The 14,688-nt window shown below is 37.8% G+C and overlaps 1 protein-coding gene across 1 annotated transcript in view; it reads right to left on the reverse strand.

Annotated features, from left to right (window-relative positions):
* The window catches only part of GPC5 (glypican 5), a 643,456-nt gene that overhangs the window by 426,825 nt on the left and 201,943 nt on the right, over window positions 1-14,688 (reverse strand). The gene's annotated exons all lie outside the window — the stretch shown is intronic.

The following is a 14,688-nucleotide window of genomic DNA, read 5'->3' on the forward strand; positions in this document are numbered from 1 at the left end:
CCATTCTTAATTTAACTTCCCATGTTATATTTAATACTCAAGTTATGAAAGAAAAAATTAATATCTACCTTCTCATCACAGATCCTGTACATTATGCAAATACCCTCCATATGTTAGATTTTGTGAGAATATGCTACAAGAGGATAGGTCTATATATCTCTGTCTCAAAAATATTTTGCCAGCTGTTACACTGTATAACAAAGAAAGGAAAGAACCCTATCAGGAATGGAGTAAAAAAATGCCTAATTCCTTCTTATTAGATCTGCATATGTGCATAGACAACACAGCAGATTCAAATTTTGCAGAATCTGTTTTATGAAAAATATTGCAGCTCCTCTTATCTCTGCAGAAAACCTTCCACGTGTGCTAAACAATGAACACTGTTCATTAAAGCAGGGTTGCCACATAACAACAATGCTTCATCTTTTATCTTTGCTTACATATCACCTTAAGTAAGATTGAGCATATTTCTAAGGAAGCATACACAGACCCAGATATCATTTCTATAATGACATTGGCCATGCTCATGGATATAAATTAACCCTGTCACACCAAATTACTCTAAGCTTTCCATAAGTCCCAGAGAGCACAATTTGCCTTCTATTTTGTGTGACAAAAATTAGTAGCTCCTCAAGGCATTATGAGAAGATACTTTTTGGAATACAAGTTCTGCAATATGCTTCAAAAGTAAACTAATTCTGAGGCTCAACAAAATTTTGCCCAACTTTTAAGGTATTAAGAGCCAACAGTCTTTCATCACTTAAGTCCTGTACAGCATTGGATTTCACATAGTAAATAATAACATTCTAGACCTTCTACATACAGCTCTGCATGTGCTATTAAGGGCAAGTGTACTCTATTTCTTCTGCATGCAATGAAGTTCACTGGAAGCAGATATAATATCAAATTTCAATTCAATTATGTATCAAGATATCACAGCAATGATCACCTAGGATTAGTCACAAGTTAAAGATTCCAGCTTTATTCAATCTTCATTTGAGAAAATGAAACTGTATCCAATATTCAGGACATACTGTATTGACTTATGGTAAATACTAAAAATAATAAGCTCATTCCTAAAGCCATTATGGAACCCTTTACTGATTCATCAGCCATACTATTACTTGGAACAGATGTTCATGATACACTATCAGTACAGCAAGTCTTTAATGCACCTCATGTAGTTCACTGGAACACTGTAGTTGAAATGAGGTTTTTAACAATCTTCATAGCATTGTTGAATACATTGAATATATGAATGGTTCATATTCTTCACAAAGTGGTATTTTGGTTTATAGGAGACAGCTTTTTGTACTGTCTTGTAGTGATGGAGCAATTTGCCAGCTTGTAGTAACAAGGAAAAGCTTTTTATAGGGATGTGTACAAAATCTGCAGCCTTGCTGCTAGACTTGGAGGAACATTTAATGCAGCAATTTCAGCAGAGTTAGCAAATCTTCCAGTAGCTTCTAAGGATAAAATGAAAAAAAACCATCAAACCTGAAAACCTTCTCCAAGATTTTCCTCAGAAATCCTTTTTTCACAGTCATTTGTCTCAAAGTGGTTAATTCAAGATGGAATTCCTGCCTTCCACATTCAAGATGAACAATACTGCACTCATGAGATGGGCAACTGGTTTAACTCAACACATTGGTTTAATGCAGCAAAGCCGTTTCTCTTCATGCTACAACACAACAAAAAACCCCAACACCTTAAAGGTTATGACTGTCCTTTCTGTAGTGCTCTCATTTTCTGTTTCACAGCATGCAAAACCTATGTTCTCACTTTCTGTCACTCAGAATTCTTCAATTAAACAACTTTTTTTCAAATGCTGTAATCCCAGCTTTTACACATGTGCCTGTAGACTGCATAACTATGTGAAAAATAATGTCCTTTTTTCTTTTTTAAATTCAATTGATGATCATAGAATCATGGAATGGTTTGGGTTGGAAGGGACCTTAAAGATCATCTAGTTCCACCCCCCCCTGCCATGGGGGTTGATCAGGTTGATCAAAGCCCCATCCAACTTAGCCTTGAATGCTCCTAGGGAAGAGGCATCCACAGCTTCTCTGCCAATCTGTTCCAGTGTTTCACCACATTCACAGGAAAGAATTCCTTCCTAATATCAAATCTAAACCTCCCCTCTTTCAGCAGAAAACAATCCTGCCTCATCCTATCACTCCAAGTCTTTGTAAAAAGTCCCTCCCCAGCTTTCCTGTAGGCACCCTTCAGGTACTGGAAGGCCACAATGAGGTCTCTCTGGAGCTTTCTTCATGCTGAACTACCCCAACTGTCTCAGCCTGTCTTCATAACAGAGATGTTCCAGCCCTCTGATCATCTTCATGGCCCTCCTCTGGACTTGCTCCAACAGCTCCATGTCCTTCTTTTGTTGTGGGCTTCAGAACTGGAGACAGTACTCAAGGCGGAGTCTCACAAAAGCAGAGTAGAGGAGGAGAGTCACTCCCCTTGACCTGCTGGCCATGTTTCTTTTGGTGCAGCCCAATACAGTTGGCTTTCTGAGCTGCAAGCACACATTGCTGGCTCATGTTGAGCTTTTCATCAGCCAACACACACAAGTCCGTCTCCTCAGGGCTGTTCTCAATTCATTCTCTACCCCACCTGAATTTGTGCTTGGGATTGCCCCGACCCAGAAAAAGTGTTAGCAATTAATTTGGTTCTCTGTCTCCCACTGCTAGTCATTCTGCTATAGTCTATATTCTTTTCAGACTCTCTCAAAGACAAAATGCATTTCTTCTACTCAGGTAGAGGAGCTTTATTATCTAATACTAAAAATTCTTTTTAGACAATGACTGATTCTCCTTGTGTAAAAAAAATATACCTTTTTCTAAGCTACACATTTTCAATGCTGTCAATTCTGTGTAGGCCAAAGCTTCCTTGATCTTTTGGGTTAGAAGCCTCAAGTTATCCCAGAAAGAAGTCTAATATATTTTAATGTTCTCAGTTCTCACAACTAAGGCAATTCTAATACAAAGTCTACATATTCTTACTCAGTACCGCTGCCTGCAGCAAATCTCACTTAATCTTCACTTGTTTTGCCCGGTTTGGTGAGAAAAAACATCTTTGCACAGAAAGCAGTTGTGTAGTATGAGTGGGCATTCTCTAGTTTGGGAACATCCCTGTCCATTCTGCTGCCTGACCTTGCAGCTTTGTAAATAAACAGAAAGTCTGGTAAGCATTTCCTTCTTTTGGAGTCATTAACAGGCTACTTTTCCTTCCTTTCAGGAAGGAAATCCACTCAGTCGCTTTCCTGTCATAGAACCGAGTCACATTAGTTACCCAAACTGCATCTTTGCTGCCTACTCAGAGGTGGGGTTTGCTTTTTCCAGTTGAGAGTGAGAAATGGTAAGAAACTGAAGCAGAGGTGGCATGTCCAGCAGTACAATGACAAGCAGTGCACTAGTGCTTGATAATACCGCAACTTTAAGCCTAGTAGCATTGAAACACTGTTAGAACATTAGGTACTGGTAGCAGCAACTTCCATATTACTTGTCTCTACTTGATTTGAACTGTTTAGCAACTTTCTTTCTACCTTCTTTCTCACTCCTGACCTTTTACCCACAGCCAGAGTGATCTTTTCAAGAGCTGACAGAAGAAGTGAATTTGTGATTCCCTCTGCTTCCCAGTGCATGCAGGCCTCCTTACCACCATAACAATGTTCCCAAGCAGAACAGAGCACCAATCCACCTAAAAACTTCATAAACGCACTGGCTGCCCCAAGACAGTTCAAAGCTCCTGACATTTTTGTCTGTTACATTGTGTCTGTTACACCCAAAATTATACCCATAGACAAAGCTTTTGCTCCGGGATTGATATGATCACTATCATTTTAAAGGCTTCTCATTTATCCTCAGGTCTACTAAAGATGTACATATTACCAAGCTTGACTTTTAAAGAAGTTGCTGCTTCTCTTTGTCTCCAGAAATCCTTACTCTTTTGAAGTGGTGGGTTATTCAAGCTTTGTAAAGTTTTTACTTCTTTAAGTTTTTAATTTTTATGTTCAGGGAGAATCCAATCTTGAAAGTAACACTCCAGGTTCTAGAAGCCAACTTTCACACAAGAATGTGCCTTATAAGGCATCACATATGGAAAATAAAGAGGTAAATGACAAAAACTGAGATTTGTTTGGATGCAACAAAAGGAATGCAAACCCATTTGGAAGAATTATTTTCCCAGAATATATTTGGGTTGTATGGCAAGGTTTTGATTGTGGGAGGGAGCTACAGAATCATAGAATCATCCTGGCTAGAAGGAACCTTGAAAGACCATCAAGTCCAACCATAACCTAAATCCTCCTACCATAACCTAATTTACCTGTTCAGTGATTAAATCATGTTGCTAAACACTATATCTGTATTTATTTTAAACACTTCCAGGGATGGTGACTCCATCGCCTCCCTAGGCAGCCTGTTCCACTGTCCAACCACTCTTTCAGTAAAGAAATTCCTTAGCCTCCACTTCTTCAAACTAAAGAATCCCAGTTCCCTCAGCCTCTCCTCATCCGACTTATTCTCCAGACCTTTCACCAGCTTGGTAGCTCTTCTCTGGACATGCTGTAGCAACTCAACATCCTTCTGGTAGTGAGTGGCCCAGAACTGCACACAATACTTGAGGTGTGGCCTCACCAGCGCTGAGTACAGGGGCATGATCATCTCTCTACTCCTACTGGCCAAACTATTCCTGATGCAGGTCAAGATGCTGTGGGCTTTCTTGGCCACCTGGGCACACTGCTAGTTCATGTTAAGTCAGCTGTCAATCAGCACCCCTTGGTTCTTCTCCACCATGGAGCTTTCCAACCACAAGGAAGGAGAAGCCAAATAGGACTGGCTTCTGTGAGAAGATGCCAGAAGCATCTTCCAATAGAGCCAATGCCAACTTTTTCCAAGATGGAACCATGCTGGACAAAGCTGAGCTAATCAGTTAGGATGGTAGAACTTCTGTAATAACATATTTAAGAAAGGGCAAAAAACATGATGAGCAGCAGCAGCCAGAAGAGAGCAGTGAGAATACGTGAGAGCAACAACTCTGCCAACAAGTCAGTGAAGAAGGAGAGAAGGTATGAGGTGCTCCAAGCACCAGAGCACATTGTTCCCCTGCAGCCCATGGTAAAGATTTTGATGAGGCAGGCTGTCCCCCTGCAGCCCATGAAGGCCCACAGTGGAGCAGATACCACCTGCACCTCATGGAGGAGCCCATGGGGAGGCCTGAAGGGGTCTGTGACCCCATGGCATTTCTGTACTGTAGCAGTCTCCTGGCAGAACCTGTGTATCCATGGAGGGGAGCCCACGATAGAGCAGGTTTTCTGGTAGGACTTGTGACCCTGTGGGGGACCCATGCTGGAGCTGTCTGTTCCTGAAGGACTGCACCCCATGGAAAAGACCTGTGCTGAAGCAGTTCATTAAGAACTGTCTCTTGTTGCTTGGACCCCACGATAGAGCAGGGGAAGAGACGGCAGAGGGAGAAGCAGCAGATAAAATGTGTGATGAACTAACTGCCACCCCCTTCCCAATCCCTCTGCAGCACTCAAGGGAAGAAGTAGGGAAGCTGGGATTGAAGCTGAGCATGGGAAGATGGGAAGGGTTGCGGGAAGGTGGTTTAATACATGGTTTTATTTCTTATTGTCCTACTCTTTGGTTAGTAACAAATTAAATTAATTCCTCAAATCAAGTCTGTTTTCCCTCTGATGGTAACTGCTGAGTGATCTCCATGTCCTCATCCTGACCTATGAGCCTTCTTTTGTATTTTTGTTCCCTGTTCAGTTGAGGAGGGGGAGTGATAGAGTGGCTTGGTGGGCACCTGCTATCCTCTCAGGGTCAACCCACCACACCAAATTTCACAGTTCTCTCTTTGCATACCAGTTCACAGCATAAAGGTGAAATAGCATTTTTCATGTGATGCTGCAATGCTAAATGACAGCTGTCCCAGTAGAGAACCCCTAAATGTGAACAAACTCAACATGCTGAAGTAAATAAATGCATATATTAGCATTTTTTCCTGTTATTGGAAATCCTAAGCCATATTAAATTTGCTTTCACAGCAAAATGATCTGGCTTTGATCAAATTATATTAAAATCTACCATTTAACCTTGAATCTTCTGTAATTACAGGCTCTGACAAGTCACAAGGCATGTTGAAAATATTTTCTTTCTTTAGGTGTATAATAAGGCATTGTCACACTTATGAAGTATTGCTTTTTGAGTCTTATGATAAAAGCAAGATTATGGAAGTCAATCTCTTTTTGTTTAATCTACCCTTTTGCTGCTTGAAATGATGTATTTTGCATACAAAAATTATAACCTTACTTACATGTTGTTGTTTTATTTTCCACATATCATTGTGTTTAATTAAGAAATGTCTATAAATCTAGCATCTTCAAACATTCTAATGTGGACTAAATGATCTGTCAGAGCTAAACGGGCTATTGGGAATCTGAGCATGGTACATAAAACTTCATCCCTGTAGACTTACATTTACATGCAAAATATGTTTCCCTTTCATTGGGTGAAAACTATAAAAAAGCTGAGACTATTTGAGATACTTCATTCATTATACAGTTTTAATACACCATTAATCACTTTCTGTTTCTTTTACTCTTAATGTACAAGTAATGGAAAAAAACATTTCTAGGATTCCCACAGAGGTAGCCTGACTTGAGCAAGTGTTGCTTAGATTTGAATCCTGGGGAAAAAAAGATGACGAATTTCTTGCTGGAGAAATTATAGACCTACCATCTGTGCTCATTTCTTTGCAAGTATGATAATGTATCACACTGCTTTAATAGGCAGACTTAGTCCCCAAGTACTATTCATTTTCATCAACATTAGGAGAAAAAAGCAAGTACCAATATATTTGTATTCTATAAACATGTTTAAAAGTGATGAATAACAAGGTGCCCATTTTCTGAGCTCAATATATGAATATTCATATGAATTTCCTATTACTCTCTATTGTAGCTATGAAAACACTTGGTGGGTTTTACATTTGATTGTATTGAAATTTCTGATAAAAGAGAAGATCATGCTTTAGTTGCCATCATTGATTTCTTAGTACATGTAGTTGGAAAAGGTATTAGAATTAACAAATATATTCCTTCTCAGAAGAATAAGTAATTTTGGACATGGTGCTCAAGGCAGATCTGTACCTTTATATGTCTCCAACATAAATAATAATCTATAATTATATTATATTATGATGACAAGAAATACTGATACTTTATATTGTATATGACAACAATATCATAACTTTCCATTCCTTCATCCTTCCTCTGTAGAGTGACAGCAGCATAAAACATATAAAATAGAGTAAGAAATCAATGCTAAAAGTGGATCTGATCTAAACTTCTCCAGAGTTCAACTCCCAGTGCTACTAGTGTTTTGCTTCAGCCTTGTAACTCTTTAAATTTGGTGCTAGTTGTCCCTGATATTGGTTCAGTAACTCAATACTTGGTCAGTAACAGATGAAGTTCAAAGAAAGCCAGCCTTATTTAGAGCAGTCTTTCATACAGCTAATAGAGGACTCTTTCAATAAACCAAGTATCTAACTACAAAAAGAAGAAACATGAATTATGGAAACAAACAGGGAAAATTTTGAGTTGGAAAAATCTATTTCAGTGCTTTCAAATAAAAATTCCTGCAATTTGTGAACCTTGAACTGTGGTATGCAGATGTGCACTAGAACTGGAACTTGAGCAGAAGTAGAAACACACTGTCCAAAGTGTGCCAAAGTGTCCAAAAGTTCTTTGCTTCATCCGGCCTGTAAATAGTACACTCATTTCAGTTTTATCTCATCATAACTGAAAGTTAAAATGCCTACATATTGCCTGGGAATTACACAGAGTTGGACAATTGGACCTGCTAGGAAGAGGTACTGCTGACTTCACCAGGAGTTTCAAGATATGAGCCTCAGCTTGAAGGGTCAATAGTTTTGATAGGTGCTAAGGATAACGTAGTGTGGACAGCCCATTGCACAACATAGGCCCCAAAAGATATCCTTAACATTCTTTCCCAGATACACATTCTGGAACGTTGGAGTCTTTTTTTCCAGTCTATGACTTTTTGGAGGTTGGTTTGATTAGGCTGTTTTGCCCAGTTACAACCTGAAGTTGAACACTGAAGTAAGGAGCAGAGAACACTTCCTAATATGGCTGCACGGCACAGCAACATGGCTTCTGGATCACAGCACCATGACATAGCCTTGCCACTTAAGAACACAGGTAAAATGAGTGCATGTACCCTGAAGACTTACAGTGAGTCTGAGGGACATACAGATAATAATTCACCAGAGATGGAAAGCAGATACCTCAGTAAGGGGAAATTGGGAGGGAGATACAGTTAAGATATCTCTTAACTCCCCCTCTATTCTGCATTGGTGAGGCCACATCTGGAGTATTGTGTCCAGTTCTGGGCCCCTCAGTTCAAGAAGGACAGGGAACTGCTCGAAAGAGTCCAGCACAGAGCTACAAAGATGATTAAGGGAGTGGAACATCTCCCTTATGAGGAAAGGCTGAGGGAGTTGGGTCTCTTTAACTTGGAGAAAAGGAGACTGAGGGGTGACCTCATCAATGTTTACAAATATGTAAGGGGTGAGTGTCAGGGAGATGGAGTTAGGCTTTTCTCAGTGATGACCAGTGATAGGACAAGGGGTAATGGGTGTAAATTGGAGCATAGGAGGTTCAAGGTGAATATCCGAAAAAAATTTTTTACTGTGAGAGTGACAGAGCACTGGAACAGGCTGCCCAGAGAGGTTGTGGAGTCTCCTTCACTGGAGACATTCAAAACCCACCTGGATGAGTTCCTGTGTGATGTACTCTAGGTGACCCTGCTCTGGCAGGGGGGTTGGACTAGGTGATCTTTTGAGGTCCCTTCCAGCCCCTAAGATTCTATGCTTCTATGATTCTATGAAGATACACTTGCTTCTAATAATCTGACATAAAGTACCTCAGTGTCATGTAATACAGATGTAAACTGGTAAATACCTTCCAAATATTGACAAAAAATACATATTGTTAGATCAGAATAGTAAGTATTACCTAGCCATGGCACCATGGGCCAAGATCCTTAAATAACTATGAAGAATATTCACAAAATTCAAATATTTTAAAAACTGATTTAGACCTAGAATCAAAGACAATTTTTATTTTACCTGAAAAAAACAGAATATGTACAGAGTTATAAGTAAAAAGTGTAAGTATATGCAAAATTTTGAAACATCAAGGTTTTTTTCCTTCCAGGACTGTCTCATTATTCTGATTGTCTGTAGGTTTGACAGTATTCAAATCCACAGGACAAACCTAGAGAACATCACACACACCCCTCTCCACCCCCCCCCAAAAAAAAAAAAAAAAAAAAAAAAAAAAAAAAAAAAAAGGAATATTCTTCAGGCAGTTCCAAAAAGCTGGGAAATTATGCCTCTGAAAGCTATAAGTCTCCCACTATGATTTCATGGTTGTATAGAGTCTGAACAAGGTCTAATACACATTATTGTCTTTGCCGAATTGTTCTGTTCAGGTGTCTTTCACTTTCCAGGTTACACAAGAGCACAGTTTCAACAGGAGAAATAGAATGCCCTGTGATTTTTAGAATACCTTTCTATTAAACACACATTATTGGTTTACATGCCACCAATGACAGGTTTGCAGGTGAACTGCACACAACCAACCAGCATGGTTTCTTATTGTCATTTTTAGTGAAAATTATCTCAAGAAATGAAAACAAATTAACTTCAGGCAGTTCCAAAAAGCTGGGAAATTATGCCTCTGAAAGCTATAAGTCTCCCACTATGATTTCATGGTTGTATAGAGTCTGAACAAGGTCTAATACACATTATTGTCTTTGCCGAATTGTTCTGTTCAGGTGTCTTTCACTTTCCAGGTTACACAAGAGCACAGTTTCAACAGGAGAAATAGAATGCCCTGTGATTTTTAGAATACCTTTCTATTAAACACACATTATTGGTTTACATGCCACCAATGACAGGTTTGCAGGTGAACTGCACACAACCAACCAGCATGGTTTCTTATTGTCATTTTTAGTGAAAATTATCTCAAGAAATGAAAACAAATTAACTCAGAGCCACTACAGGCTTGAAGTTTCTTTTCATCATAGATCAGCCTGTTATAGAAATAAGGAAGTCTCTGTACACTTCTAGAAAATTGTTTCTGCATGTCCTCATAGTCCTGGGAATTTCAGCAGACAAAAAAGTAGTAACAGGTCAAGATAGTCACTTCCTCCAGTTACTGGAGGGGGGAAGTTTGTAATAATAAAATTCATTCATATGTAAGCTTGAAACACCAGACAGAGAAGCAGGTTAGAACTACAATCTTCTTGATGATGCTGAAGAAGTGATAGACAGAGGGACTAACTTTGCCTTTAATGATTTCAGGTATACTAGGACATCAAGCAAGGAAATCCAGAAAAAGAGGAACTGAACGTAATGAGTGGGATTCAAACTTGCTGATTCTTCCATTGCTTGGAGCTTCTTTTAGGCACTTGAACCATGTTCCAAGTGGGAAGATTAAATATCAAAAGGTTTATTATCACAGCTAATGCTATTCTCTAGAACAACCCTAAGTGTCTTGCCAGTTAAGCCTCTCCCTGGAATTATGTCCTGCTCTTTAGCAAGTTCAGCTGTTGGCCTCATCCTGGTGTCTCTCTGTCAGCTGCTACCATCACCTTCTACCATCACTTCTTGGGCTTTTCAGTGTTTGGCCCCATTTATTTTATCAAGAGCTACTCAGAGATATCTGAGTTGCCAGGTTATAGGATCATGATACTGAGACAACTGCTCTGGTCGTGAAGGGCTTAATCACTGGGGTATATTGCCTCACTTTTGAAATACTCATGTGTATCAGGTAGCCACACTGCTGTGAAAGGCTTAAGTGGTTCATAGCTGCTGCAGCTGCACAGAGACACTGCCTGACAACTACTCTCTTTATCATTTTGTGGCAATAGGATTCTCACCTCCATTTGCAATATTTCTATTCAAAGTGAAATATTAACTGATAGCATTAGAGTAACCTTGATGAGAGCAAGCAGACATCCATCCCTAACTCCCCACCTGGCAGCAATGGAGAAGTATCTCCATTGGCTTAATGTTCTGCATTTGAAACTGATTTGGTGTAATTGACACAATGCTGATTTTCATCAGTTGACCATTTGAAGTAAGCACAGAAATGTAAGGGAAATAGTTTGAAACCAGGTGTTTACTTCCTATGCATTCTTTGTAAAACTCCAAACAGAGAGAATATAATGTACAAGAGACCAAAAAGCTTAATTTTTAAATGAATTTATTTATTTACTGCATTTGTTCTCCCGTATTCATCTCCATTAACTTGCATTGTTACAGTAACCAAGATGCAACTTTTACAATACACTCCTCTTTCACCAACTGGATTTTCTTAATTTCATATTCTATTTTGGAAAAGCAGGTCTTCATGTACTGATATTGCTAAGGGATTTGTTTTGTTCAGCTTCTCAAATTAATTGAAATCTTAATTACTTCACAGCTTAGGCTGCTGGCATTTACACATTACAAGCAGGCACCTGTATTTATATAGTCTCACTGTGTTTGAGAATGGTAAGATAGCACAGTGTGCCAACTACATTTTGTTTTATTTGGAACTTGGGATATGGTTTTCAATAACTCCTTCTTAGCTTGCTTTATGATTGCTGAAAACTGTTATTTTACACCTGTTATTGCTAGCATCTTCATCACTGCTGGACATTTCAAAGTCCTGGCTAACTGTTAATTGAGAAATTAACAATTACCTGAATAATAGTAAAAATTAAGCATGTGCAGCAACAAATGAGTGAGAACATTTAGTGGTTCAAATTTTAATTAGCAAGGCTGAACAAATCAAAGGATCACTGCCTTCATAAAACACTCTAGGAGCTTGTACAGGTGTGTTTACTGTGTTTGTCTACTCTTGCATACTATTTTAAGAATTGATATTGTTAAGTTAGTCTCAGAATATCGGTCAAAAAAGTTTTACACCTAGTTATCAGAGACAGTATTTGTAGTAATTATAGGATTGATTCAAATTCTCCTAGATGTTTTCAATACATTTAAATTGATCAACATTTATTTTAAAAGAGAATAAAATATCTTTGGATTTTTCAACGAGAATTTATTTTTAGATCTGTAATTTGATATATACTTGGAAAAAAACTGATTGCATATACACTTGTTAAATTCACAGAAAACACAAGTGCGAAAAACAATGGAATAAAAACTGTGTTACTTGCACTTCCAACAAAAATGTGTTCCTGTAATTGTTTAAGCTAAAAAGTATCCAATAAAAGATAAATATTTTATTTTTATCATTGTTCAGAACTGAAATTTTAAAGGTTACACTGACAGTCACCCTTTGGCCTTTTCTACACTTGAAAACTAAGTGACGTGTCTTTGGAATACTCCTGTTTAAAGAGATACTTAATGTAAAACTTTCTTATTCGGATCTAGGTTCACAGGAATAAGACAAATCACACTGAAGTATGTAATTATGTAACTATTATAGAGCCTTTCAGAATATCTCTCTTAATGAATTTCCAAGTGTGACCTAGGCCTTTGTTATTTTGTACAGCACAAAAATCTATCCTCTCAAAAATTTCCATTATGTTCTAATCCTACAATCACTTTTCTAAAGCTCAAAAACTGCCAACAACCCTTCATGATCTTAATTCGAACAGCAACATTTTTGAGAGGATTTTATATGTAGTAGTTGGAAGCCAGTTCATCAAACTTCTTATGTTAACTCTGTCTTCCAAATATATGTTCTCAATAAGAAATAAGTAGTGTTAATGGAATAACTGGATGACCCAAAGGCTTCATTAATAGACAGCTCTCCCTCTGGAGACTTCAAAAAGCACCAACTTCTCTCCATTTGCTATATGTGGAAGATGTATTTAGATGGATTATTTCACTAAAGACTTGAAATTCGGTGCAGAATGTGTGCCTGTTAAGTAAGACTATCCTTTTTGCAAAGAATGCAACTTCTAATTAAGTGAAAACTACTAAAGCTAAATTTTCTTCTTTAGAGGTGGTATAATCTACACACTGAAAATTCATGTTTTGAAGTGTTCTTCTAGCAAAGCAAATAAATTCTGATCTCACTTAAAATTGATCAGTAGCAGTTATGAAAGTTTTGAAATACACCAAATTTGCTTGTATCTGCATTAGCTGATAAAGGTAATCTATTTAAAGCTAAGGACATATAAAATGTTTTTTTTTTTTTAATTATATATTTTTTCTGCTGAATTTTCTTCTTCCTTTTCTTGGAAACCTTCTGAATGTAGTAGTTCACACTAACTCAAAGTCTTTCAATTATACTCAAATGTTATGAAAGTTTAAATACTGGAGATGCCGTTATTTCCAGCTGTAAAGAAAATGTCTTTATCACATTATGAATGTCAGGGAATTTTGTTTTGTTTCAGAATTTAATCTTGACACTCTTACATGTTCAAGAACTTTTGAAAAATTCTCCCTTGAAAGATACCAAGGAAACCAGTTGTTTTGTCAATGGCAACCACTTTAACATTTATTTACATATCTCAGCAGCACATTGATAAATTCCAGAGACACTCTTCTTATATGTGATATAAAATGAAGGTCAGGAAGAGCAAGAAAATACACGCCAGACAACAGCTGTGTTTTGCCAAACAGGAACTTAAATTATCTCAAACATCACTGACTAGTGGCAAGAATTCATTACTCCAAAACTGTATCATACTCTCCACAGAGGCAAAAAAAAAGGAATCTGAGAGGAAGCTAACATCAATCTGTAATGCACCTCAACAAATAAATGTGTTCTAGTATTGCAAGCTCCACTGAAGAGAAAAGAACTGAAGGGGAGCTTTGAGACAGATATTTCATTTAAACTAGGTGCCTTGGGTAAGTCACATGTTTAAAAATGAGAAAATAAATTCTTATTACGTTAGAAAATAACTAAACAGCAGACATATGCAAGTGCACTAAATATAGATAAATAAAGATAAAAACATCTCCTTCTTATAGTAATCTTGAAAACTTTGTACAACCTTAATAATTCTACTGTACCTTCATTTAACAGAGCAATTAAATGAGAGGTATCAATTATCATAAACAAGCAGATAAATATTTAAAGCAAATAGCTGGTAAAACAAAAGGAATTATCCTAGAAAAACAAATTTAAACACATTGGAAACACAAAGCTGTTGAGTCTAACTAGTCTAAAACTGAGAAACCTGCTTCCTGTATAGGGCACCATATTATCTTCTCCAAAATGGCAAAAGGGTCATGTAACTGTGGCACTATGTAGGACACCAAACCTTGGAAACAGAAGCCTGTCATTATATATTTTGTTCAAGGTAAAGCTTCAGTGTACAAATCAAAGAATCCTCCAGGGACTTGGAACATACCTGATAATTTTAGGACTGATACCTGACACAATGTTGGCATGGTCAATATTTACCTCACAGTCACATGCGGACTATGCCACTACAAATTATGTCAAAAGGTTCAGTCTCACAATCCATTCTTTTTATTAAGTGTTGTGGTTTTTTTCTGAGCTAATTTATGGAAAATTAGCACAAAAAGACAGTGAAGTTATGGTGAAGGACTACCAAGCAGACAATAAACCTGAATATCATTATTGACAAAAGAAAAGAAGGTCATTCAGCAAATAAAGGTCAAATGAAG

Source organism: Chaetura pelagica, unplaced genomic scaffold (assembly GCF_000747805.2).
Source record: "Chaetura pelagica isolate M959 unplaced genomic scaffold, ChaPel_1.0 scaffold29, whole genome shotgun sequence".
Classification (NCBI taxonomy): Eukaryota; Metazoa; Chordata; class Aves; order Apodiformes; family Apodidae; genus Chaetura; species Chaetura pelagica.